At 39.3% G+C, this 27,417-nt stretch overlaps 1 protein-coding gene across 5 annotated transcripts in view; it reads right to left on the bottom strand.

Annotated features, from left to right (window-relative positions):
* DACH2 (dachshund family transcription factor 2) overlaps window positions 1-27,417 on the bottom strand; it is a gene marked incomplete at both ends in the record, with an annotated part of 572,537 nt that overhangs the window by 484,670 nt on the left and 60,450 nt on the right. The window lies entirely within an intron of this gene.

The raw sequence follows: 27,417 nt of genomic DNA, 5'->3' as shown, positions 1-27,417 counted from the left end.
ACTGTACCCAGTGCTTGTATAATAAATAAATAAATCTTAAAAAAAAAAAAAACTGGTACTTAAAAAAAAAAAAACTGAGTTTTCAAATTTTTCACTAAATAGCATGGGAGGTTTGGTGGAGAATGAGTGAAGCATGTACACATATGGAGGAATAAAAGTGAAAGACAAACTTATATAGACTTGTAAATGACTAACAGACTTAATTAAAAAAAAATAAAAACAAGCACAATATGTAAAGATATTAATAATTTTAGGTTATAATGAAAACTACATCCTAAAACATAAGAGCTACCATTACTGATTTTATATATATATATATATATATATATATATTTTTTTTTTTATACAATAGCCGAGGTACAGGCCAGAGGCGTGGGAGAGTGAGAGGATTCACCAGAGACACAATGGGGAGCAGAACAGGCAGACAGACTGAAAGCACTGCTGAGGGGAGTAGCAGGCGCGACTGGAGAGGTCTGCAGTGCCATGTGGGTATCTCCCTGGCCGGCTGGGAATCAAACCCACGTTGCAGAGGCTGCAGACAGCGTCACACCAATGTGCTCAACCCACTGTGCCACCGGGGAGGCCCACTGATTATATTTAGATAAATAAAACATGATTACAAAACAATTTAAAGGGCTATTTTAAAATGTAGTGAGCAGAAGCAGTATTACTGGAAAATGTTTATATCTACGTAATTGCTAATGTGTGTACTATATGTCACAATATAGACAATTCATAAGTACCGACTCCAAATTTATTCTTTTATCTACTGTAGCCTAATAATTACAAGAAAATTATGCTCATTTCTTTACTGGATCGACTTCATTAAAGTATTGAACTTTGGTTCCTCAGCCTCACCCAGTAAATGGAATTTTTGCCATTTACTTTTATTTTCTTTGAAGATGGGCTGTGGAGATTAATAAACTGTGATCAGGAAATTGCACTAAAGGGTTTACAGAGTACATGTACAAGAATATGAATTGTTTTTCTCTATAGAAAACACATACTTTGAAGTAGTTACTGATTCTTGTGTCTGCTAGGTAAAAGTCTGCAGTTAAAAAAAATTGTAATTTTAACCACTTGACCCTTTAATGTACGTAAGCTTCTTAGTTCTTATGAGAACTAAGTATGAGAACATTTACTCATTGTCTTAAAACATGCACTTAACAATTGTTTAGTGGCATTTAACCTATCCCAAATTAATAAAATTAGAACTGAATTTCCTATTAAATGGCACGATATAGAAATGTATGTTATTTATAATGGTAAATACACAGTATGAAAATAGAAGAAGGAAAATCAATATTCACCCACTAAAATTATAAAACCATGAAATGGGCACAAACAAGTAATCCTGCTTTAATAATCATTTGATCTCTACTAAACCCCAATTAAAAATATTAATTCAACATTTGATAAATCAAAAAAGTTAGTCTTATGGATATGTATATTAGCTATATATCATAACACAATTTAGGGTGCTGTTTAAGTCATAAATCCATTCAAAAAGTCATTTGTATTTAATCACAAAATTCCTCCATCCAAATCATTCAGAATATTCGTTAATAAAATTCACTATAACTAAGAGTTTAAGTATTTGTTGATCTATACATGAATACAAATGCAGACTTCAACCTATTTATATACACAAGGATTAAACATTCTGAATTGTATAATAAATTTTTCAGAAAACATTAAAATCCTCACAAAGAAATTAAAGTGCCACTGTCTGCAAGCTCATCAGAAACAAAAGCAAAAAAGATGCAATAAGACATAAAACTGGACAGGGTCAATTTTTTGCAAACATCTCTGCAACAGAAATTAATATGTTGCTACACAATCACCATAGAAACAATTCTGTAAACTGTTGGTTGAAATAAAATAGGCAAGTGATGCTTCAGATATCACAGTTTTTATTATGTACTTTAGATGAAAGTCTACAAATTCTACATTTTAATTTATTGAAAATTGATAGACTTGCATATTCACCTCTACTTTGCCAAGATAAAAGACATACAGATATCACAAAATTTGTTACTTAGTTAATGAGGCATATTCTCTAACTTTAAGGAGGTGAGTTAATACAATGAATAAAATGATCACTGTTCTTTTGACCTTCCTTTCTTCAATTTTAATTTTCTATATTATTCATAAGACTGACAGACTGCTAGTCACCATTAGAACTATGTCAGAGCCATAAACTCCCCTATGACTCACAATTTATATTATGCAAATTATCATTTGATGAAGCAGCTATGCTAGGCATTCCAGAGTTACATCCAAATCTGTGTCAGTAGTTTATACTAATGATAGAAGCACCCTAATAAATGTTAACATCTAGTCACAGAATTAAGGTTTACTTAAAAGGAAAAATAAAAATATAAGTAGAAATCAGTAGTGATTTACAAACCAGCAAATAACCAGTACAACAAACTTTTTATGTGTAGCAAGAATGTTTTTCTTCCCAACAATGTATCTCAAATTACTTCATTTTGGTTTTAGTATAAATTACTTTGTGTTTGGTTATTTCTATTAAGAGCTTTTTTGGGGGGCTGGGGGGATTCATAAGAAGATAAAACCCCCAAGTTGACCTGTCAATAACAGAACAAAACCTCAGTAAATCACAGAGCTTCACAAATAAATTCCTCATCAGTAATTAAAACCAGTCCTCTCTGGCCCTGTGTTATCAGCTCATCAAATTCATTGCTCATCTAGAATAACAGATCCACATCTGCAGTCATTACAGCACGCCAGATAAATCAGTCCTCTCAATGATGCTTTGAGCCATCTCTGCTCCCTTTTAACCAGCACCGTATTTATTTCCCCCTGACACTTCTGACATTCTATTTACTGTAGGCAAATGGAACTCATACGGCACCTTGTAATGGCTTTACCAAATCCCATTGTAGGGCATATCTTAGAAGACTGATGGTTGCAATAAACAAGGTTTTATGGTGTAAGTGTGAGCTTTCAACTTTTTTTCCCCTAGAATTTGACTTCTGCTGTGAAGGTTTATTACACTTGATTGCAGGTGGAAGACTACTAGTCATTTAGAGCTTGGTTAACTAAAAGTCAGCAACAAAACTTTTGAGCTGATGTCAGTGTTTCTTGTCTTTCTTTAAATTTTCTTTTAATTCTCTATCAAAGGAATCTTGAACAGAAGTTTGCAAAGCCAAAATCCATAGACTAACAACTAGACTACTAATTTTTTCTTTGCTTTTGAGATATTTTTAAGATCATACTGTCACAAGGTTAAAAGAAGCAGGTTTTTGGAACTGTGATTCTTAAAGGATATAATCACACTCAGAAGTTATTCACATCTTAAATGTAAGAGCTCGTGCATTTCAATACAAAACAGCTTTTGTAAACATGTTATAATAAGCAACTCAAAGCAAACAGATAGTAATCATGCTTGTGAACAAAATCAGCATTCTCAGAAAGTTTTTTTAAACTTCACAAACCAATACTGGGAAGAAAAACGTAAGGTGAGTTGGTAAGACTTTTACACCATTGGCCTCTGTGGCAATCACATGTGGCCTTGATCTTATTAACATAGAAGGTGCGTGAATGAGGGACACTCATGCCTAACACATGGGTGTGTGTGCATATGCGCACTTGAGCTTAGAGATCAGGGATATAAATGCACCATTAGACGGATGGGCTAGGGGAGGACGCACAACGGCTACGAGAGGAAGAGACCACAAGAGAAAGCCCAGAGAAAAGAGCGTATTAAAGATTGGCAAGGAGCTCAAGTTGCTGTTCTGCTATCTTGTTTCCCCTATGTACTATTAAAGAACCTGTGGGGGTGATGCCAAGGGCTCCAAGGTTCTCTTTTAAGTTGCCCAAACTGACTAAGTATCTCCCCAGCCTGTGATGGTTACAAAACAAAAATTAAAAATAGAAATTGTGTTACTCTAGTCAATTAGGCAAATTTTGGCTGTGCACGATCTCCATTCAAAAGAGACGGGCATTATATTAATGACAATGTCAAGAGGAGCTCACTTAAAATATACTTATTTCTTTATGCCACAATAATATCTGAAAGGACTATCAACTTCTTTTCCATTCTTTTCTTAATAAGCACAAAGCTAAAGAACATAGTAGGTTATGAATGCTGAAATCATCTTCTGAATACTTCTTCAAAATGCTAGGATATAGGCTTTCCCATAAATGAAAGTTCTATGTATATATATTTGCCAATTGTAGTGCAGGCAGGCAGCAAGGTGTGTGTGTGGGGGGGGGGCAGGGGAACCAGGAAGCTGGCAGGCCTCCCAGCCCCAGCAGGATCTTTACTCTTTTTTCCTGACCTTCTCTCTTTGCCTCTCTCTGCCTCACTCCGCAGTACACCGTCTTCTGTGATGCCGCCCTATAGGCTCAGCCTACAGGCTCAGGTGTGCCCACTTACACATGCCCACACCACACTCCAGGTGTCCACCATCAGACATACATACCTTGAGCCCAGGTTCCCAAGTGTCTCCTGCACTCAAGGCCACAGGTGATAGCCACAGAGGCCAACAGCGCAAAAGCCTGAGCAATCTTCATTTACCCTACACCAATTGATACTGTGTACTAATTCACAGCTATTGGAGTTTGGAGTTTGAATACATTGGATTTTGAATTAATTGCAAAGAATATCAAGTTGCTGGGTGTAGGGTAAGGAAAAAATGTCAGGTTTTTCTGCCCTCCCGCCATCAGGATAGATGATGGATCCTTGCGGTCCTGAATGCATGCCTGATGGCGGGCACCTGGAGTAGGGTGTGGGCATAGGTAGATGGGATTCACCTGGGCTGAGACCAGGCTTTTAAGGGTGACGTCACGGAAATGCCAGCAGAAGCCAAAAGAGAAGCTGAGAGAAGGCCGGTGAGCCCAGATAGAATGAAGACTTGCTGGGGGCTGGGAGGCCTACCAGCCTCCCGGCCCCCCAGCACCCTTACCTGCTGTGTATCAGGTAAATCCCAATAAAAAAGACCCGCAAAAAGCCACTAAGGACTCTGATTCCTCCTTTACCCAGTCTGCTGGATCAGAAAACCTGCTCAGTGGCCTGCCCTGCCCTTTACACTGGGCCATGATACACTGGAGGTAGGTGATCTGTCTCCTTCCTAAGCCTCCAGCCACTCACTCATGTCAAACAGAGATAAAAAAACACAAATCCTAAACTGGAACTTTTAGGAAACCTATTGTAGGGGCAAGATTGGCACAGTGCAGGATTTCTACGATCCAAGCAGACGGGGTAAGGAGAAGTCCTGGAGCCCTTGGTGGCTTTTGCAGGCTTTTATTGGGATTTACCAGGTACAGAGCAGGCAGGGGTGCTGAGTGGCTGGGAGGCTGGCAGGCCTCCCAGCCCCAGCAAGTCTTCACTCTGTCTGGGCTCTCCAGCGTTCTCTCGTGGCCTTTTCTTCTCTGCTCCTTTCGCTCTTTCGTTCTCTTCTGCTCTCTGCTCTACCAGTGTCCCCATGATGCCATCCTTATAAGCACAGTCTTAGCCCAGGTGTACCCACTTACACATAACCACACCCTACTCCAGGTGCCCGCCATTAGGCATGCATTCGGGACCACAGGGTTCCATCATCAATTCTAATGGCGGGAGGGCAGAAAAGCCTGGTACTTTTTACCTTACCCTACACCTGTTATGTGTACTTAAGTGAAAATTATGCATGAATTATCTTAGAACTCCAAGGAATACAAACAATAAGAATATTATGAGCAAGATCAACCTGCCTATTACAAAGTAGAATAGATCACATAAGTCTTAAATGTTTCATATCTGTATTCAGTTAATACAACAAATAACATTAAAGTTGAAATAAAGTCATTTTAGTTGACCCTCTAAATTAAGGAAATATAATCCAAGGACTCAACAAACGGTTTAAGAGTTTGTGCTTATGGTGGATTAGAAACACCAAGCTCATAATTTTCCTTTACACACATGTAAAGTGTTATTCATTTAAGGTTTGATAGGGGACCTCTCATCAGACATTCATTTCCAATTTTCATTGACTAATGAGGCTAATCAAAAGAAACAAACACACTTGTCTTTATAATCTTCAGTTTGACCTATAACTGGAGAAAAGAAATCATAGAAGCTCAAACGAAAGTAAGGTCTTAGAGACTACTGGGAAGACAACTGAGATGCAAAGGTACTAAGCTGATGTGCCCAATATCACACAGCTTGATTACAGATGAAAGATGGAAACTAAAAGCCAGCATCTCAAATTTCACTCCTAAGAAACAGTAGACATGATTAGTAATAGTTTCAACTGGCATGCTATATCTTATAAGCCTGTTAACAAACTGCTTTCTTGAACTGTACCTGAAGAAACAATAAAATTCAGCTGAAAACACTTATAAGCATTCGAGAGTCGGGGAAGTATTTTTTAAACAACTTATTTTTAATGAAGTACAATCATTTTACAGTCTTAATATTTCTCCCCTCAGATGTGCTCACCACAGAGCTCCCGCTACCAAAACACCCAGAGTCCTCCAACAAAGTCCATTGTGTTCTCCCCTGTAGGGTAGGTAAAAGGTATCAGGCTTTTCTGCCCTCCCACCATTAGGATAGATGAGGGAACCCTGTGGTCCTGAATGCATGCCTGATGGCGGGCACCTGAAGTGGGTTCACCTGGGCTAAGACTGTGCTTTTAAGGGCGGTGTCACGGGGACACCAGCAGAAGCTGAGAGAAGACAAACAGAATGCCAGAGAGCCCAGATAGAGTGAGAACTTGCTGGGGGCTGGGAGGACTGCCAGCCTCCCGGCCCCCCAGCACCCCTGCCTGCCATATGCCTGGTAAATCTAAATAAAAGCCTGCAAAAACCACTGAGGACTCTCACTCCTCCTTTACCCGGTCTGCTGGATCATAGAAAACCTGCTCAATGGTCCTTCCTGACCTTACAATTGACGTAAGTCGGCAAGATGATCCATGCAGACGGGTATGGAGCCCTCCGAAGACCTGGAAGGACTAAGGAGTAACAGACTGTTTGCCTGTGATGACGTTGGAGGCGTCATGGTAGCACAGGAGAGGGACAAGGTCCAGGAGCTGCAGGACGAGACCTTGCATAAAGGAGACACCTGAGAGGACCAGCCCCTGAGACAGCAAGAATCGTCGGGGAAGAGAAGAGCTCACCAGTGCTGATGCAGGGAGAGGCCAACAGACTTGGAATAATGGATTTGGCCTGATGGACTTGGACTGATGAACTTGGACTGACAATCCCGCCAGAAAGCGGAGGAACTTTGTCAAGTTAAGTTTTTGGGACCCTGGGGGAGAATGCTATTGTTTGTTGTAGGGCAGGAATGAACACAGTGCGGGTTTTCTAGGATCCCATGCAGACCGGGTAAAGGAGGAGTCAGAGTCCTCAGTGGTTTTTGCAGGTTTTTATTGGGATTACCAGGTACATGGCAGGCAGGGGTACTGGGGGGCCGGGAGGCTGGCGGCCTCCCAGTCCCCAGAAAGTCTTCACTCTATCTAGACTCTCTGGCGTTCTCTGCTTCTCTCTTGGCTTCTATTCATTCTCCTTGGCTTCTCTTTCTGCTTCTGCTGGTGTCCCCATGACGCCGCCCTTAAAAGCACAGTCTTAGCCCAGGTGAATCCCATCGACCTATGCCCATGCCCTATTCCAGGTGCCCGCCATCAGGCATGCATTCAGGACCACAAGGATCCATCATCTATCCTGATGGCAGTAGGGCAGAAAAACCTGACATTTTTCCTTGCCCTACATTTGTACACCCCAGGAGATGGGAATCTGGGGGTGGCCAGTAGGCCTCAGTGGCCCAAAGCAGCCTGTGTATGCCAGCAGCTAGGCAGAGTAGAAAATCCAACTGAGAACGCAAAAGCTGGTGCTGATGCTAAGTTTGAGAAGCCCTGAGCGGCTGTTAAGCAGACCAGTGAGTCTCTTAAAATCACCTGTGGGTGATGCCCTGCTCGTTGTTGAGTGAGGGTGAGGAGCTGAGGAACCCGTCCTTGGGGGACGGGTGGGGAACATGGCTTGGGGTGGAGCCCAAGCCGCATGTAGAGTTTGGATCCAAGGATCCCCGACCCATGTGCTTGTGCAGTGGGTTGGCCTGAGTGCAGGGGTCTGCGAGTCGCATTGGTGGCTATGAAAGCCGAGTGTTGGAGCGACTGCAGACAGAAACCCTGAGGGTTGGCGAATACCCCCAACAGTATAGAATCATCAATCCCAGAGCGAGTGCATCCTGGGGGTGGATGCTGTGTGTGGCTTGTAGCCGAGACTACAGCCAGAGAAGGCCAGGAAGCCTGATGGTTACAGTAGATGCTGTGAGTGATTCCCCTCCCTCGTATGAGCAGTGCCTTCGGCAGCAGATGTGGTGGCTCATCTGCTGGTACCAATAATTGTCTTTTGCCATTAGGTGGAGCCCTGCCTGGACTTATTTGTGTTCTGTTGTATTTTGTTGTTATATTGTGATGTATTTGCTTTTGTGGGCCATGGCTGTGCTCACCACAGAGCTCCCACTACAAAAACTACTTTAGTTTCTGTTTGTCTAAAAGGAACTTTATTTTCCCCCTCATAGCTATAGTAGAGCCTTGCAGGATATAGTATTCTTGGTTGGCAATTTTGATTTAAGTTTTTTCGATCACATTTTTCCATTCACTCCTTTCCCACAGTGTTTCTTCTAAGAAGTCTGTTACCATGATCTTGGTCCCTTTGTAGGTTACCTGCTTCTTTCCTGTGCCACCTTCAATATTCTTTCTTTGTCTTGAACTCTTGAAAGTTTCACCATTTTGGTGTTGATCTCATTTTGTTTAGGTACCTCAGTATTCTATCAGCTTCCTGGATTTGTATATTTACTTCCTCCTCCAGTTTTGAGGAGTATTCTTCTATTATTTCTTTGAACAAATTCTGCATTCCTTTTTGTCCTCATCCCCTACTTAGGTACCAATTGTGCTTATATTGCCTTTCCTCAATGTGTCAGATAGTTCACAAAGTGTTTCCTCACTTTTCTAACTTTGTTTCTCTTTCTCTTCTTCCATCTTGTTTCCTGGTAAATTTTTATTTTTTAAAGATTCATTTATTTATGCATACAAGAACTGGGGTACAGGTCAGAGGTGCAGGGGTGAGAGGATTCACCAGAGACAAAGTGGGGAGCAGAACAGGCAGATCAACCAAAATACACTGCTGAGGGGAGCAGCAGGCAAGGCAGGAGTGGTCTGCTGCACCATGTGGATCACCTCCCTGGCTAAGGATTGAACTCATGCTACAGTAGCTGTGGGTTGCTTCATAGTGCTGATGCTTAACCGCTTGCACAACCAGGGAGATCCTACTGGTAAATTTTTATCTCCAAGTTCACTAATTTGCTCTTCCATTTGTTTTATTCTACTTCTACAGCTTTCTTTCTACAGCATTTTTCATCTCAATCTTTTTTTTTATCCTCCAACTCCTTCATTTCCTTCTTTATAGAATAATGTTTGATCTTCCTTACTTTGATTTTGTTTTTCAGGATATTTGTTTGTTTTCTGAATTTTCTTGCATATCCATGTTCAGCTTTTCTGTGATTTCTCTGATTTCTTTATGATGCTAAGCTTGAATTCCATATCTGGTAGGAGGAATAGATCTTCTATGTCTTTCTGGTTAGGTTCTGGATATATGTTCTCCTCTGTGATGTTCTATTCCCCTTTGAAGTTCTAGTATTCATTGTTATCTTCTTCCTTTTTTTTTTTTTAAAAGCTCACTGTTATGGGTTTTGCCTCTCCCAGGAATGTCTCCACTCCTCCCACACTGGGCCAGGGCACACACCTGAGGATGACTGGGGTTCACTGCTGCTGGGCAAGACTCTTTGTTTCCCAGACTGGGGTGTGTGCTGGTTCCTGAGGCAGTGGTGGGTGGGCTCAGGGTTGGAGTTGCTTCCCAGAGGGTGGCTAAGTGTATCTGGTGATGGGTGGGTCCCTGCTTGACCCAGACTGATATGTGTGCTGGTTCCCAAAGTACTGTTGACACAGGGTCAAGTCGACTTACTAGAGTGCAACTGAGGTTCACTAATATAGGGTGTGGCCCTTCACATCCAATATCGGAGCATATGTAGGCTCCCAAGGCACATGTGACTGAGGGGTCCAACTAAACTGGAGTCATCAGACACAGCATCAAAATTGGAGGAAAAACTGTGAAAAGTGCCATCTTCTACGCAAATTGGATGCAAACACTTGCTAGCACAACAAAAGAGCTAGTGTGCTTAAACTCCTTTGCTTCAGGCCCTTCTCAGTACCATTTTTGAACTCCCCGCACCAAACCCAATTCCACGCACACAGTAGGTATTCAATAATTATTTGTTTAATGAATGAAATGAATAATTTTTCAACTTAATTCAGGAGAATGCAATATCACTTCAAGTCCATGAGTGAGAGGAGGGAACACAGGAGAAAGATGCATGCAAAATTATCTAACTACATACTAGAGAGAGAAGACCATATCTATAAAATTTATTTATACATGCAATGCTATAACTACACAAAGATACTGGTTAGAATAAAGTACTGTTAATAATTATCTTTTTCACATTTTGAGAATCTCAAAAAAGGAAAGAAAGTTAAGCTTCATAACATCCTGTATGATGTAAATTATTCATATTTTACAGATGGCAAATTTAGTGAAAAAAGGTATGAAGCTGTATGTTCATTCAAATAAAAAGTTTAATCTGAGAACCCTGATCCTCAAGTTAACCAATTTTACCAGTTATAATGACTATGTGAAAATAAAAACATTTTTATAATTTTCTCCTAGAATTCTGTCACATTGGGTTGTCAGTGATATGACTTCAGTCATCATGGCTTCCCAAATGTGTAGACATATAGGAATAATGGGCTTGCCTGGTGATTTGGTCTCCAAACTAATCTTCTTAGCCAAAAGGAATCAACTCCCATATGTTCTCACATAGTCTAACAGTCTGGTTGAGGTTTTGAGTTGCAGGTGCCCAGCTACCACTGACCAAAAATGTCCTCTAGTCTACAGCTGGACAAAGCAAAGTAACCTTAGTCTTAACCCTACTGAGGTGCTCCAAATGTCAAAAAAGTTATTATTTGTGATCAGTAAGCTTTGGTGACATATTGTATGATGTATTAAGAAGGCTTTTTAAATTATAAATTGTATGAATATTGTATAACAAAATATCACTGCCATGCTTTATTTTTTTTCCACTGTCATACTTTAAAAGAACCCAGAGAGCAGAGAAAAATGTTTAACTTGCTGGGAATTTTTTTTTTTCCTGCTTGTGGTTTTATTTTCCATTAACACAAATCAGACATACCCAATTACAGGGTTTTAATCAAATAATGAAAATTATTAAAAACTAAAGTATCATAGATTAAAACAAAGGTGAAATGTTTGTGTTCAAAATTTTACCTCAAGGCAAAATATAACATAAATGGGTATTTTTTTCCTACTTTTTAGGGTGCATAAGGATGTTACAACAGGCACAATTCATTATAAGTGTTTTAAGTCAAAGAATCACTCCTAATAACTATTTTTTTTATATCAGCAAAGTCAAGTCATATCTAGCCTCAATTTATTTACATATACACAGAAATTGTCTTAAAATACATAAGTTTGCTGTTGGCCTTAGGATTCCAGATCCGTTACTATTACTACTATCTTTTATCAGAATGATAATGGGTAACAATTCCTAAAAGCTTATTTTTGGCGCTAACTTATGACCACTCAAATCTACACCCATGTCAGACTTATTAATAAAAAAATGACAGTTTTGATGACTATGGCACTGTAGTATAGTTTGAAGTATGGGAGTGTGATGCCTCCATTCCTTTTTTTTTTTTTTCAGGAGAGCTATAGCTATTTGAGGTTTTTGGTGATTCCATATGAATTTCATCAATAATTGTTCTATTTCTTTGAAGAATGTCATTGAAATTTTTATTGGAATAGCATTGAATCTGTAAATTGCTTTGGGTAGGTTGGCCAATTTGATAATGCTAATTCTTCCAATCCATGAGCAGGGGATGTCTTTCCATTTCTTTGTGTCTTCTATTTCTTTTAACAGTTTTATAGTTTTCTTCGTATAGGACTTTTACCTCTTTTGTTAGGTTTATTCCCAAGTATTTGGTTGTTTTATTTCAATAATAAAAGGGATTTTTTTTCTTCTTCTTCAGATTTATTGTTTGTGTATAGGAAGGCTACTGATTTTGGCGTGTTGATTTTGTATCCTGCCACTTTACTAAACTGATTGATGAGTTGAATTAGTTTTTCTGTGGAGATTTTGGGGTTCTCTATGTATATTATCATATCATCTGCATGGTATTGGAACAAGAACAGATACAACCAACCAATGGAACAGAATAGAAAATCCAGAAATAAACCCACAGATTTATGGTCAACTAATCTTTGACAAAGGAGCAAAGAATATGCATTGGAACAAAGAAAGTTTGTTCAATAAATGGTGCTGGGAAAACTGGGTCGCTACATGCAAAAGAATGAAGCTTGACCACTACCTCACACCATACACAAAAATCAACTCAAAATGGATTAAAGAACTAGACATAAGACCTGAAACCATAAAATACATAGAAGGAAATATAGGCGAAACACTACGTGATCTGCACATCAAAGACATCTTTACAGACACATCACCCAAAGCAGTGATAGTGAAGGCAAAGATAAACAGCAGGGACTACATCAAATTAAAGATCTTCTGCACAGCAAGAGAGACAATAACCAAAACAAAGAAACCCCACCGACTGGGAGAACATTTTTGCACACCACACTAATGATAAAGGACTGATCACAAAAATCTACAAAGAGCTGATGAGACTCAACAAAAACAAAATAATCCAGTCAAAAAAATGGGCAGAAGAGCTAAAAAGAAACTTCTCTGAAGAGGAAATGCAAATGGCCAACAGGCATATGAAAAAAAGTTCAACATCACTCGTAATCAGGGAAATGCAGATCAAAACTACAATGGGATACCATCTTACACCAGTGAGAATGGCACATATTAAAAAAAACTAGTAACAACAAATGTTGGTGAGGTTGTGGAGAAAAAGGACCTCTCCTGCATTGCTGGTGGGAGTGCAAACTGGTCCAACCACTATGGAGAGCTGTGTGGAGATTTCTTGACCTACTAAACATAGAGCTTCCATATGATCCATCAATTCCACTCCTAAGTATTTACCCAAAGGACACAAAAACATTAATTCCAAGGGCACCTACACCTCTATGTTTATAGTAGCTAAGATATTTGGAAACAACCCAAATACCCAAAAATAAATGACTGGATCAAGAAGATGTAGTACATATACACAGTGGAATATTTTTTTTAAGATTTATTTATTTATTTATACAAGCACTGGGTACAGTCAAAAGCGTGGGAGGGTGAGAGAATTCACCAGAGTTGAGTGGGGAGCAGAGCAGGCAGAAGGACCAAAGTACACTGCTGAGGGGAGCAGCCGGCGGCAGGAGAGGTCTGCGTGCCATGTGGGACCCTCCTCTGGTGGCCAGAGAGCAGCCGGGAATTAAACCAGCGCTGCAGAGGCTGAGGGCAGCTTTGCAACCCTGCTCTCAACCACTGCGCCACCGGGGAGGCCCCACAATGGAATATTACTCAGCAATCAAAAAAAAGATAAAAGCAATCAACATGGATGAAGCTAGAAAGGATCATGCTCAGCGAAATTAGTCAGAAAGAAAAAGAAAAATACCGGATGGTCTCACTCTTAGCAGGAATTTAGAAAACCTAAATAAGGGACCAGGAAAACGACTAATTAATACAAAGTAAAAATCAAAATCAACAAGCAACTATAGACCAGAGACACACTGGGGGTGGGGGGGAGAGGAAGGATTAGGGTCAAAATAAGGGGGGGTGCAATTGTATGGTGAATATAACCAAAATGAAAATGCATATATTGTGCAAAAATGAAAAATGATGTAAGAATTATACAAAATATTTTAAAAATTTAAAAAATTAAAAAAATTAAAAAGCGACAGCTTGTGTATAGAATAAAACTACTAAAAAGATTCTGGCATTAGTGCCAAAGCAATGTGATACACAGAATTGCACAAAGACTGGATTGTAAACTCTATGGAATCAGATTACAATGTATTATTCTAGGAAACATGAAAATACCACCCAATTTACTTCTTCTCTTCTTGGCAATAGAGACAAAAGTGTGGCTCAGAATATAAAATAATAGACCCAGAACTGACAATGCGTACCCGTGACTATCTCATCTTCATATTGGCTAACTCATTTTACTTTACTTCCTTGTTCTTTGATATCTTCAATTAAACAAGAATACAACAGTGATTCTCATACCCAAAACTACTAAACCTTTGGGTAAGACCTGAGAATGTATATGTTTAACAAGCTCTCCTGCAGAATATGCTGCTCTCCAAAGTTTGAAAATAAATTATTCATATTATCAAGTGACAATGAAATTTGAAAAACTAATTGTAATAGAATTTATAAAGGGCTTACCCAAAACTACACCTAGATTTCTCTTTAAAAATATAGGAACAGGGCCTCCCCGGCAGTGCAGCGGTTGAGCGCTGGGTTGTGAAGCTGCCCGCAGCCTCTGCAGTGCCAGTTCGATCCCCGGCTGCTCCCTGGGCACCGGATGAAGGTGCCACATGGCGCGCAGTCCTCTCCTGCCGCCCGCTGCTCCCCTCAGCAGTATACTTCGGTCCTTCTGCCTGCTCTGGTCCCCGCTCTGGCTCTGGTGAATTCTCTCACCCTCCCACGCTTTTGACTGTACCCAGTGCTTGTATAAATAAATAAATAAATAAATAAATGAATGAATGAATGAATGAATGAATGAATGAATAAATAAATAAATAAATCTTTAAAAAATATATAGGAACAAACATTTAATGTTATGAAAATGCATTAATCTTTCAGGCAACTTAAATCCATTTAGTATGGATAGTTCTCAAGGTTTGAAAATTAAGGTGGTGGGTTGATCCAAGGATGGATTTTCTGATAACTGTAAGGGAAAAAAGCAGCTAATATCCAATGAGGCAAATAAGTTGGTTATCATTGTCCCCATTTCACAGATGAGAAAGAGGATTTAAACTGAATGACTTCACCATGGTTACATGTCTGAAAGTTCTAGAACCATGACTTCAACTTAGGTATTATTACTCTAAACTAGCCACTGATGCCTTTCTATTATATCATGAGTCCTTCCTGGTAAGTGGTTTGAATATATTTATATCTCAATATTACAGAAGAGAAGTGTGAAAATAGGGCCTCCCCGGTGGCGAAGCGGTTGAGCGCCAGGTTGCGAAGCTGCCCGCGGCCTCTGCAGCGCTGGTTCGATCCCCGGCTGCTCCCCGGCCCTGGAGGAGGGTCCCACATGGCCCGCAGACCTCTCCTGTTGCCCGCTGCTCCCCGGCCCTGGAGGAGGGTCCCACATGGCCCGCAGACCTCTCTTGTTGCCCGCTGCTCCCCTCAGCAGTGTACTTCGGTCCTTCTGCCTGCTCTGCTCCCCGCTCTGGCTCTGGTGAATTCTCTCACCCTCCCATGCTTCTGACTGTACCCAGTGCTTGTATAAATAAATAAATAAAAATAAAAATAAAATCTTTAATAAAAAAAAGAACATTTAAAAAAAAGTGTGAAAATAATTTTACATTTATAAAGGTAGTATTATTTTACTAACATTGTTCATTTAGAGAGGCAATGAAAGAAAACAAGACACTAAACAGACTCAGATACAAAAATGCTCACTGCATTTGTCAATACAATACTATGAGAGGATTTGAAAAAAAAATGCCCAGTGAAAATAATAAAAAAGTTGAATATATATCACCAAGAAGTACAAATTCACATTTAGTATTATGGATCATAATGATAAATCAATTCCTAGTAAGGAATGGATCAGGGTTTGGCTTTCCACACATACAGGACAGATTACACAAATATTTTATTTATTTTCAGCAGAACCCCAGGCAAGTAATATTCTCACCCAATAATATGTGGCAAATTCTGTACTACCTAATTCAGAATTTCATAAAGATTCAGTGTGAAAATAAATGCAAAGCATAAAATCTATAGACTTGGAGCAAGATGCAGTTAAGAACTTATAATACCATTAGAAACTTCTGAAGAAAAAGAACCACATATCAATTATCTTTGAAATTTACAATATCTTATTTATATGGAACATTATGCACATCAAGAATTTAGAAATAATCATTTGTTATTTATGCATTTTTTCATTTAATTTATGCTTTTATAATATCTACTAGGATAAAACTTGTCCACGATACTCTCTATGATTCAGAAATACGGGGTCCCACCTTTTCAGATGAATGTTACTACACCACACCCACCACCAAGGCACCCATGGTCTTCCACCATAGTCTAATGTACCCTTTCCTCACTTCCCTTGCCAACCTCCCCCTACTTGGTAGCCTGTTTTACATTCAGATTTCTAGTTTGGTTTTGGTTTGGTTTTGTCTGACTCCATGTTATTTCCCTATATACTGCATATGAGCGAAAACAGGATATATGTCTTTCTCCCTCTGGCTTCTTTTGCCTAGCCTAACTCCTTCCAGTCCCATCCAGGTTATTGTAAATGGCAAAAGGTAACATTTTTTCAGCTGAATAGTATTCCATTGTATATGTGTGTGTGTGCGTTTACCACATTTTCTTCATTCTCTCATCTGTCCTTGGTAACACATTGTATCTACAAGTTGGCTACTACAAATTGAGCTATAATAAACAAAGGAGTACACATATCCCTTCAACTTTGTATTTTTGCATTCTTCATGTGGACACCTAGGCATGAGATTGCTGGATCATATGACAGATCTATTTTTAATATTTTCAGAAATCTCCAAATTGTTTTCCATAGGGGCTGCCCGAGTCTAAGTTCCCACAAACAGTGTACAAGGGTTCTTTTTCTTCTTAGACTTCCCAAAACACATGTACCTGTTAGATATATGTAATTCTTCTTTGGAACAACTGCTATTTAGACTTCTGTCCATTTGTTGATTCAGTTATTTTTTATTGTTGCTGAACTGCATGACATATTTGTAGATGTATGATGTACAAATATTTTCTCACATTCAATGGAGATTATTTTTTTATTTTATTTATTTTTTTTTTCTGAAATCTGCCAAACTTACTCTAATCATAGCTTGAGTAGACTTAATGTATCATTAATGTCACTAATAAAAAATTTGTTTATTTACAGTTTTATAAATTTCATATTATATTTATTATCATATGTTATTTTTTGTTCACATGGTGGATAATATTTGGCTATGCTAATATTAATAATTTTATGCTATTTTCAAGCTCAAGTATTCAACTAGTATTTCCATACTTACTTGATAGTAAATATAACAACATATTTTATGCTAGGGCTAAGATTTATTGAAATTTTCAAGGTGCTGTTATCTTTTTGTTTTGTTTTGTTTTTATTTTTTTTTATTTTTTTTATTTATTTTTTTTTTATAAATTTTATTGTTATATTCCCCATACAATTGCAGCCCCCCATTCTGACCCCAATCCCTCCCCTCCCGCCCCCACCCCCCTAAAAGTGTCTCTGGTTCATAGTTTTTTGTTGATTTTGATTTTCACTTTCTTATAGTTATTCATTTTCCTGGTCCCTTATTTAAGTTTTCTAGATTCCTGCTATGAGTGAGACCATCCGGTATTTTTCTTTTTCTTTTTGGCTTATTTCGCTGAGCATGATCCCTTCCAGCGCCATCCATGTTGCAGCAAATTGCATGTGTTTATCTTTTTTGAATGCTGAGTAATATTCCATGGTATATATGTACCACATCTTCTTGATCCAGTCATCTATTTTTGGGCATTTGGGTTGTTTCCAAAGCTTAGCTATTGTAAACAGTGCTGCTATAAACATAGGGGTGCAGGTGTTCTTTGGAATTGATGTTTCTGTGTCCTTTGGGTAAATACCTAGGAGTGGAATTGCTGGATCATATGGAAGCTCTATGTTTAGTAGGTCCAGAAATCTCCACACAGCTTTCCACAGTGGTTGGACCAGTTTGCACTCCCACCAACAGTGCAGAAGAGTTCCTTTTTCTCCACACCCTCGCCAACATTTGTTGTTGCTAGTTTTTTTAATATGTGCCATTCTCACTGGTGTAAGATGGTATCTCATGGTAGTTTTGATTTGCATTTCCCTGATGACAAGTGATGTTGAACATTTTTTCATATGCCTGTTGGCCATTTGCATTTCCTCTTCAGAGAAGTTTCTTTTAAGCTCTTCTGCCCATTTTTTGACTGGATTATTTTCTTTGTTGTTGTTGAGTCTCATCAGCTCTTTGCAGATTTTTGTGATCAGTCCTTTATCATTAGTGTTGGGTGCAAAAATGTTCTCCCAGTTGGTGGGGTTTCTCTTTGTTTTTGTTATTGTCTCTTTTGCTGTGCAAAAGCTCTTTAATTTGATGTAGTCCCAGCTGTTTATCTTTGCCTTCACTATCACTGCTTTGGGTGATGTGTCTGTAAAGATGTCTTTGATGTGCAAATCACGTAGTGTTTCGCCTATATTTCCTTCTATATATTTTATGGTTTCAGGTCTTATGTCTAGTTCTTTAATCCATTTTGAGTTGATTTTTGTGTATGGTGTGAGGTGGTGGTCAAGCTTCATTCTTTTGCATGTAGCGATCCAGTTTTCCCAGCACCATTTATTGAACAAACTTTCTTTGCTCCAATGCATATTCTTTGCTCCTTTGTCAAAGATTAGTTGACCATAAATCTGTGGGTTTATTTCTGGATTTTCTATTCGATTCCATTGGTCTGTATGTCTGTTCTTGTTCCAATACCATGCATTTTTGATGATTATGGCTTTGTAGTATAGTTTGAAGTCTGGGAGTCTGATGCCTCCAATCCCTTCTTTTTTTTTTCAGGAGAGCTTTGGCTATTCGGGGTTTTTTGTGATTCCATATGAATTTCATCAATAATTGTTCTATTTCTTTGAAGAATGACATTGAAATTTTGATTGGAATAGCATTGAATCTGTATATTGCTTTTGGAAGGATGGCCATTTTAATAATGTTTATTCTTCCAATCCATGAGCAGGGGATGTCTCTCCATTTCTTTGTGTCTACTTCTATTTCTTTTAACAGTGTTTTATAGTTTTCTTTGTATAGGTCCTTTACCTCTTTTGTTAGATTTATTCCCAAATATTTGATTTTTTTTGTTTCAATAACAAAAGGGATGGTCTTTTTGATTTCTTCTTCTTCAGATTTATTGTTTGTGTATAGGAAGGCTACTGACTTTTGCGTGTTGATTTTGTATCCTGCCACTTTACTGAACTGATTGATGAGTATAAAAACCAAAGCAGAAATAAATGAAATTGAAACTAAAAAAACAATCCAAAAGATCAATGAAACCAAGAGCTGGTTCTTTGAAAAAATCAATAAAATAGACAAACCCCTAGCCAGGCTCACAAAGGAAAAAAGGGAGAAAGCACAAATAAACAGGATCATCAATGAAAGAGGAGAAATCACAACGGACACAGCAGAAATCAAAAGAATAATCAGTAACTACTATGAACAGTTATATGGAAACAAGTTTAACAATCTAGAGGAGATGGACAAATTCCTACAACTCTACAATCACCCAAAGCTAGATAAAGAAGAAATAGAACACCTAAACAGACCAATTACAATTAGCGAAATTGAAATGGTAATCAAAAACCTCCCCAAAAACAAAAGCCCAGGACCTGATGGATTTACAAATGAATTCTACCAAACATTCAGAGACGAATTAGTGCCTATCCTTCACAAACTCTTCCAAAAAATTGAGAAGGAAGGGACAATACCAAACACGTTTTATGAAGCCAACATTACACTAATACCAAAACCGAACAAGGACAACACAAAAAAGGAAAACTACAGGCCAATCTCCCTAATGAACACTGATGCAAAAATCCTCAATAAAATTTTAGCTATCAGAATCCAACAATGTATCCATAAGATAATTCACCACGACCAAGTTGGATTCATTCCAGGGGCACAAGGATGGTTTAACATCCGAAAATCAATCAACGTTATCCAACACATCAACAAAAAGAAATATAAAAACCATATGATAATATCAATAGATGCTGAGAAAGCTTTCGACAAAGTGCAACACCCATTCATGATAAAAGCCCTTGAAATTCTTGGGATACAAGGAACATACCTCAACATCATAAAGGCCATCTATGACAAGCCAACAGCCAGTATCATTCTCAATGGTGAAAAGCTGAAAGCAATTCCATTAAGATCTGGAACAAGACAAGGATGTCCACTCTCACCATTGCTTTTCAATATAATACTGGAAGTCCTAGCCAGGGCAATTAGACAAGAGAAAGACATCCAAGGAATCCAAATAGGAAAAGAAGAAGTCAAACTATCACTATTTGCAGACGATATGATATTATACATAGAGAACCCCAAAAACTCCACAGAAAAGGTGCTGTTATCTTAAGCAGTATCCTTGCTCAAATGTTCATGAAGATCATATAAAAATCAATTCAAGACCATTAGAATTATTTCTGGCCAGTTTAGAAAATTTATTCTTAACCACAATGTTATGGCATGCAGCACCAACACTTCACAAACTCACCAACTGCAACTTCCAAATATCATATAAAGGTTATTATTGCTACAACTGAGCATTCTTATTGTTATGGCAGTGAGTGTTAGGCAAAACATTGCCCAGACTGGGGAGTATGGCTCTGGGTGGAAAGGGGCACAGCTTCTGTAAATAAGAGGTCAGAGCATATGTAGTTAAAGCCAGTTCCAAAAGAAGAGGACATGCTTATTCAGACATATGATAAACTTTTTTCTGTATATTTTCTAGTTCAGATAAAGAGAGTAAACAGTATTACTCAAATACCAAATAGTACGTAGGGATGAATAAGGAATAATTCAACATTATGGATATTTTCATAAATACTCTGGTATGTTGTTATTTCTCATAGCTATTGCTTTGGTTTTTCTTTTTTTCTAAGTTTTAGTGAACTATTTTTGGTTTTACTTTTATTTATTTATTTTTTTTATAAATTTTCTTGTTATATTCCCCATACAATTGCAGCCCCCCCATTCTGAACCCAATCCCTCCCCTCCCACCCCCGCCCCCCTAAAAGTGTCTCTGGTTCATAGTTTTTTGTTGATTTTGATTTTCACTTTCTTATAGTTATTCATTTTCCTGGTCCCTTATTTAAGTTTTCTAGATTCCTGCTATGAGTGAGACCATCCGGTATTTTTCTTTTTCTTTTTGGCTTATTTCGCTGAGCATGATCCCTTCCAGCGCCATCCATGTTGCTGCAAATTGCATGTGTTTACCTTTTTTGAATGCTGAGTAATATTCCATGGTATATATGTACCACATCTTCTTGATCCAGTCATCTATTTTTGGGCATTTGGGTTGTTTCCAAAGCTTAGCTATTGTAAACAGTGCTGCTATAAACATAGGGGTGCAGGTGTTCTTTGGAATTGATGTTTCTGTGTCCTTTGGGTAAATACCTAGGAGTGGAATTGCTGGATCATATGGAAGCTCTATGTTTAGTAGGTCCAGAAATCTCCACACAGCTCTCCACAGTGGTTGGACCAGTTTGCACTCCCACCAACAGTGCAGAAGAGTTCCTTTTTCTCCACACCCCCGCCAGCATTTGTTGTTGCTAGTTTTTTTTAATATGTGCCATTCTCACTGGTGTAAGATGGTATCTCATGGTAGTTTTGATTTGCATTTCCCTGATGGCAAGTGATGTTGAACATTTTTTCATATGCCTGTTGGCCATTTGCATTTCCTCTTCAGAGAAGTTTCTTTTTAGCTCTTCTGCCCATTTTTTGACTGGATTATTTTCTTTGTTGTTGTTGAGTCTCATCAGCTCTTTGCAGATTTTTGTGATCAGTCCTTTATCATTAGTGTTGAGTGCAAAAATGTTCTCCCAGTGGGTGGGGTTTCTCTTTGTTTTTGTTATTGTCTCTTTTGCTGTGCAGAAGCTCTTTAATTTGATGTAGTCCCAGCTGTTTATCTTTGCCTTCACTATCACTGCTTTGGGTGATGTGTCTGTAAAGATGTCTTTGATGTGCAGATCACGTAGTGTTTCGCCTATATTTCCTTCTATATATTTTATGGTTTCAGGTCTTATGTCTAGTTCTTTAATCCATTTTGAGTTGATTTTTGTGTATGGTGTGAGGTAGTGGTCAAGCTTCATTCTTCTGCATGTAGCGACCCAGTTTTCCCAGCACCATTTATTGAACAAACTTTCTTTGCTCCAATGCATAGTCTTTGCTCCTTTGTCAAAGATTAGTTGACCATAAATCTGTGGGTTTATTTCTGGATTTTCTATTCAATTCCATTGGTCTGTATGTCTGTTCTTGTTCCAATACCATGCAGTTTTGATGATTATGACTTTGTAGTATAGTTTGAAGTCTGGGAGTGTGATGCCTCCATTCACTTCTTTTTTTTCAGGAGAGCTTTGGCTATTCAGGGTTTTTTGTGATTCCATATGAATTTCATCAATAATTGTTCTATTTCTTTGAAGAATGACATTGAAATTTTGATTGGAATAGCATTGAATCTGTATATTGCTTTTGGAAGGATGGCCATTTTAATAATGTTTATTCTTCCAATCCATGAGCAGGGGATGTCTCTCCATTTCTTTGTGTCTTCTTCTATATCTTTTAACAGTGTTTTATAGTTTTCTTTGTATAGGTCCTTTACCTCTTTTTTTAGATTTATTCCCAAATATTTGATTTTTTTTGTTTCAATAATAAAAGGGATGGTTTTTTTGATTTCTTCTTCTTCAGATTTATTGTTTGTGTATAGGAAGGCTACTGACTTTTGCATGTTGATTTTGTATCCTGCCACTTTACTGAACTGATTGATGAGTTGAATTAGCTTTTCTGTGGAGTTTTTGGGGTTCTCTATGTATAATATCATATCATCTGCAAATAGTGATAGTTTGACTTCTTCTTTTCCTATTTGGATTCCTTGGATGTCTTTCTCTTGTCTTATTGCCCTGGCTAGGACTTGCAGTATTATATTGAAAAGCAGTGGTGAGAGTGGACATCCTTGTCTTGTTCCAGATCTTAATGGAATTGCTTTCAGCTTTTCACCATTGAGAATGATACTGGCTGTTGGCTTGTCATAGATGACCTTTATGATGTTGAGGTATGTTCCTTGTATCCCAAGAATTTCAAGGGCTTTTATCATGAATGGGTGTTGCACTTTGTCGAAAGCTTTCTCAGCATCTATTGATATTATCATATGGTTTTTATATTTCTTTTTGTTGATGTGTTGGATAACGTTGATTGATTTTCGGATGTTAAACCATCCTTGAGCCCCTGGAATGAATCCTACTTGGTCGTGGTGAATTATCTTATGGATACATTGTTGGATTCTGATGGCTAAAATTTTATTGAGGATTTTTGCATCAGTGTTCATTAGGGAGATTGGCCTGTAGTTTTCCTTTTTTGTGTTGTCCTTGTTCGGTTTTGGTATTAGTGTAATGTTGGCTTCATAGAACGTGTTTGGTATTGTCCCTTCCTTCTCAATTTTTTGGAAGAGTTTGTGAAGGATAGGCACTAATTCGTCTCTGAATGTTTGGTAGAATTCATTTGTAAATCCATCAGGTCCTGGGCTTTTGTTTTTGGGGAGGTTTTTGATTACCATTTCAATTTCGCTAATTGTAATAGGTCTGTTTAGGTGTTCTATTTCTTCTTTATCTAGCTTTGGGTGATTGTAGAGTTGTAGGAATTTGTCCATCTCCTCTAGATTATTAAACTTGTTTCCATATAACTGTTCATAGTAGTTACTGATTATTCTTTTGATTTCTGCTGTGTCCGTTGTGATTTCTCCTCTTTCATTGATGATCCTGTTTATTTGTGCTTTCTCCCTTTTTTCCTTTGTGAGCCTGGCTAGGGGTTTGTCTATTTTATTGATTTTTTCAAAGAACCAGCTCTTGGTTTCATTGATCTTTTGGATTGTTTTTTTAGTTTCAATTTCATTTATTTCTGCTTTGGTTTTTATTATTTCTTTTCTTCTACTGGTTTTGGGGTTTTTTTGTTGTTCTTTTTCTAGATCTTTGAGCTTCGAGATTAGGTTGTTTCTTTGCGTTCTTTCTTGTTTCTTGATGTGAGCTTCTATTGCTATATATTTTCCTCTTATTACTGCTTTTGCTGCATCCCATACATTTAGGATATTGGTGTCCTCCTTGTCGTTCAATTCAAAAAATTTTTTAATTTCTTCTTTGATCTCCTCATTATTCCAGTGGTCTTCCAGTAGTGTGGTTTTTAATCTCCATGAGGTAGGAAAGTTCCTTGCCTTCTTTTTATGGTTTATTTCTAGGTTGATGCCTTCATGGTCAGAAAAGATGGTTGATATGATTTCAATCTTGGTGTATCTGTTGATGTTTGTCTTGTGCCCCAGTATGTGATCGATCCAGGACAATGATCCGTGTGCGCTTGAGAAAAATGTGTACTCCGTTTTTTTGGGGTTTAGTGTTCTATAGATGTCTGTTAAGCCCAATTGCTCTAGGTCCTTATATAGAGCTTTGGTTTCTTTACTTATTTTTTGTCTTGTTGATCTATCCATTGTTGATAGTGGTGTGTTGAAGTCTCCCACTACGTATGTGTTTTCTCTGATGTCTGTTTTCAGAGAGGACAACTGTTGTCTGATATATTTTGGTGCTCCTTCGTTTGGTGAGTATATGTTAATGAGTGTTATTTCTTCTTGAAGTATTGTCCCCTTGATCATAATGTAGTGACCATTGGGGTCTCTTTTTATCTTTTTGAGTTTGAAATCTGTTTTATCTGATATAAATATAGCTGTTCCTGCTTTCTTTTTTGGTCCATTTGCTTGTAGGATTGTTTTCCATCCTTTAACTTTGAGCCTATTTTTATCTTTTGTAGCTAAATGTGTTTCCTGGAGACAGCAAAAGGTTGGGTTTTGTTTCTTAATCCAGGCTGCAACTCTGTGTCTTTTTATTGAAGAGTTTAGTCCATTTACATTTAGAGTTAATATTGATATGTTAACATCTGTATTTGCCATTGTGTTTGTCTTTCCTTTGATTTTATTTATTTATTCTTTTAATAACTTTTTTTTTTTGGCCTTCTTTCATTGTTATTCGTCCCTCTGAGGTTCTGGCTTTTGGACTCCTTGTAGTATTTTTTGGAGTGGGGGTTTAGCTGCAATGAAATTCCGGAGTTTCTGTTTGTCTGGGAAGGTCCATATTCTTTCTTCAAAGAGGAAGGAGAGCTTTGCGGGATAGAGTATTCTTGGTTGGCATCTGTTTTCTTGGAGTCTGTTGACTATGTCCCTCCACTCTCTCCTTGCCCGTAGTGTTTCTTCAGTTAAGTCTGATGTCAGCCTGATTGGCTTTCCTTTGAATGTTATCTGTTTCTTCCCTCTTGCCAGCTTCATTATTTTTTCCTTGTCCTGGATTCTTGGGAGCTTTACTATTATGTGTCTTGCTGTATTTTTCCTTTCGTCGTGGAAGTTTGGTGTTCTTCTTGCTTCTTGTATATCAATTTTCAGCTCCTTCTTCACATTTGGGAAGTTCTCTTCAATTATCTCTTTGAATATTTTCTCTGTTCCTACTTCTCTCTCCTCTCCTTCTGGTATTCCTATAACTCTTATATTTCCTTTCCTCATGGAGTCAGATAGTTCCCGAAGTCTTTCTTCATTCTTTTTCCTTCGTACTTCTCTTTCCTTTTCTGTTTTGGTTCTTTTTATTTCTGTGTCTTCAAGAGCACTTATTCGTTCTTCCATTTCATCAATTCTGCTTTCATTGCTTTTCCCAGAATTCTTTAGTTCTTCCACTAATTCTTTGATCTCCTGCATTTCTTTTACTTCCCTCTTTAGGGACTCAATTTCATTCTTCTGATCGTTGATTATTTTTCCCTTATCATTGTTTTCCTTTATGACTTCTGTCAGTTTTTTAATCACGGCAATTTTAAATTCTCTTTCTGGAAGGCTCAGAAGTTCTTCCAAGTTACTGTCGTTGCAATCTGGGGGCTGGTTTTCTTTTTGTGGTGTGCTTTTTCTCTGGAGAGTTGCTAGGTTGCGTGTGGTTCTTCTCCTCCCTACTGTCTGTTTTCTAATTTGCCGTATGCGTTGGGACACTGTGTTGTTGGGACTGGCCGGCATCGTGGGTGGGCTTCTCTTCTCCCCTCTGGTTCCTCCAGGAGTCATCTGTCAGTTTCAAGCAGTCTTTATTGGAGAAAGGTCCCTGTCCTAAAATGTCGATGTGGGGACACACTCCCCTGTGCGCCTGGTCTGCCCCGGCGGTGGGTTCCTGCTCCCCCTCTGGGCTTGGACTGCAGGCCAGAGGGGGTCTGGCGTGGTCGAACTTCCCCCGCTCACCTCTGGCTCCTGAGGAAGCCTTCTGCAGGTAGTCTTTACTGAAGAAATGTCCCTGTTCTAAAATGGTGATGTGGGACACAATCCCTGCGCGTCCGGTGTCAGGCACACTCTTCTGAGTGCCTGGTCTGCCCCGGCTGTGGGTGCTCGCTCTCCCTGTGGGCTCAGACTACTTGTTCGGAAGGGGCCGGGTGTGGGCTAACTCCCCAGCTGGCCACTAGCTCCTTCAGGAGCCTGTGCTGGCTACAAGTCGCTAGGTGGCGCCAAAGATCTCTCCTAGAGCCCTTGAGCAGCTGATTTTCCACCCCGTGGGACAGGGAGCAAAGCGGGGATGGTAGGGTACACCTCAACGGCTTTGGGGTGCTGTGTCTGCCTTGTGCCCCACCGTCGTGGGGAACCCACGCCCCTAATTTCGTGCCCCGGGTCTCAGTTCCAAAGCCCTCAGTTCCAGGACGCGGGCTGTAGCCCAGTTCAGTGGCGCGGGAATGGCGCCTTTTGCACCGCTCCCGTGCCTGGGCGCCTGGTTCCTGCTTACTCAGGGTGGGACCTTCACCTCAGTGAGGACCTCCGCGCATCTCCCCGCAAGCCTAGGTCGTCTCCCAAGCCTAGGTCGCAGGCGCGGGTCCTGGGCAGCCGCGATCCTGGTCTGCACTTGCTTTTCAAGCGCGCCGAGCTCGCCGCTATCCGCGCAAGCTTACCAGCAGCCCGGGCTGTGTGCACGTCTCCCGTGGTCTTTGTTCTTCTCTAATGGCGCCCGGAGCAGTTTGCTCACTGCTGCGGCGAATCCTGCAGGGTTCGCCTCAGCTCCCGTTCAAGGGGTGTGGTGGCTGCAATAGTTCCTTTCCACTCACAGTCCCGCCTGCTGCGTCATTTGTTCTTGGTGGCCGTTTTGGTTTGTTGTTTCCCTCCTCTCTGCCGGTCGGAGAGTGCCGCCTCTGTGGGCGGGGGAGGGGAGCAGGGTTCTGCGCTTCCCTCCCTTCTAGTCCTCTTTTATGGCCACTTTCTTCTTCGGGTAGTTTGCTGGAGTCACCCGTTTATCTTCCGTGTCCCAGTTCTCACTGGGACCTGCCGCTTTTCCTCCCTATTAACTTTTTTTAATGTGAGATCTTACTCGCAGCGTCTCCTCGCCGCCATGTTTCATA

This window comes from Talpa europaea, assembly GCF_964194135.1.
Source record: "Talpa europaea genome assembly, chromosome: X".
In the NCBI taxonomy this organism is placed as follows: Eukaryota; Metazoa; Chordata; class Mammalia; order Eulipotyphla; family Talpidae; genus Talpa; species Talpa europaea.
The sequence above is the reverse complement of the archived record's forward strand: the minus strand, read 5'-3'. Positions and strand labels throughout refer to the sequence as shown.